The following is a 1244-nucleotide window of genomic DNA, read 5'->3' as shown; positions in this document are numbered from 1 at the left end:
GTCCGTTTCATTTGATGTCTGCTACTCAGTGCGCGCGCATGCGTGAGGTGTTTCACACTCGCCATTTATTTTGATTCTTATGAAGATATTCACAACTCATTTTTTAAATTTAATCCCCATTTTAACTTACATAAAAGTGGCAAAATTTGAATCCCTTCCTGTCTTTGTCCTTACATGTTTCTAATTTATATTAGCCGTTGTGGCCAATAAAACAAGAATTAATTATTATTATTATTATTATTATTATTATTTTTAAGGTGGTAGTATTATTATTATCATTATTGTCTTGCAAGTGGACAGACGTGTCTCCTGATGCCCCATAAGTTGTTGGCCAATTTTATTGGAAAATTTGTTTAAATCTTGTAATATTTTTGTATATTTCTTGCAGAGTTAGTCAGTTAGGCGGAATTTTTCGCTTTTAGGGGCGAAATTTTCGTTTAAAACTTTGACATTTTGCATTCAAACTTGAAGAGAACAGCTGTTCCCTTCTTTGTTCACCCCACTACGATAAAGGACGACAAATCAAGTCGTGTTTCAAACGTAGACAAGCTCCGCCCGATTCGTGCCGTAAAGGGCAAAGAAGACAATGAAACCTCGTGCAGCGCTTCTAATGAAAATGAAGGTGTCTCTTTCCATAGCTTTTCGCCTGTGCAATTTCCCTGCGCTCACCCCCACCATTGCTCCCTAAGGTGGTATTATTAATATTAAGGTACTACTATTATTATTATTATTATTATTATTATTAAGGTAGTGAGCTGACAAAATTGTTAGCATACTGGAGCGTTTGCTCAGCAATATTTCACCTGCCGTTACCTTTCTGAATTCAAATCCCACTTTGCCTTTCATCCTTTAGGGGTTGATTAAATAAGTACCAGTTGTGTACTGGGGAGGGGGGGGCAATGTGATTGACTATCCCTTTCCCCCAAGTTTCAGGTCTTGTGACTATAAGGATGGCATGCCATCAAAGTGACACTGGGGTAAAATATACGAAGCCCAATATACCCATCATGACTACCCGTCCGATAAGGGTACACCAGGCACATGCATCACAACCATATGTGCACGACATGGAGATCTCATATCAAGATAAACTGCGCATGACCTTGCAGGTGGGGCCCAGTTAGAATTTTCTTCAGGTCGAGTAGCCCATCCCGCTCAAAAGGTCCCTGAATAAGGTTCGTTTAAGGATGTTGAGCAAAACACCCATGTTTCCAAAGGTGAATTATTCAAACCCCAAAGAATTC

General features: G+C 39.2%; 1 protein-coding gene across 2 annotated transcripts in view; it reads left to right on the top strand.

Annotated features, from left to right (window-relative positions):
- Nucleotides 1-1244, top strand: part of LOC106884184 (actin-related protein 2/3 complex subunit 3-like) — a 41193-nt gene that overhangs the window by 5080 nt on the left and 34869 nt on the right. The window contains exon 1 of one of the 2 annotated variants that reach the window (XM_052978189.1): nt 421-709. The exons of the other annotated variant lie outside the window; for it this stretch is intronic. The gene's annotated coding sequence lies outside the window, so the exon portion shown is untranslated. Of the gene's footprint in view, nt 1-420; nt 710-1244 lie in introns of those variants that run through there. 2 annotated transcript variants of the gene reach the window in all.

The sequence above is a fragment of the Octopus bimaculoides genome, chromosome 30, assembly GCF_001194135.2.
Source record: "Octopus bimaculoides isolate UCB-OBI-ISO-001 chromosome 30, ASM119413v2, whole genome shotgun sequence".
NCBI classification, from domain to species: Eukaryota; Metazoa; Mollusca; class Cephalopoda; order Octopoda; family Octopodidae; genus Octopus; species Octopus bimaculoides.
Note: the sequence above shows the minus strand (reverse complement) of the source record. Positions and strands in the feature narration are given on the sequence as shown.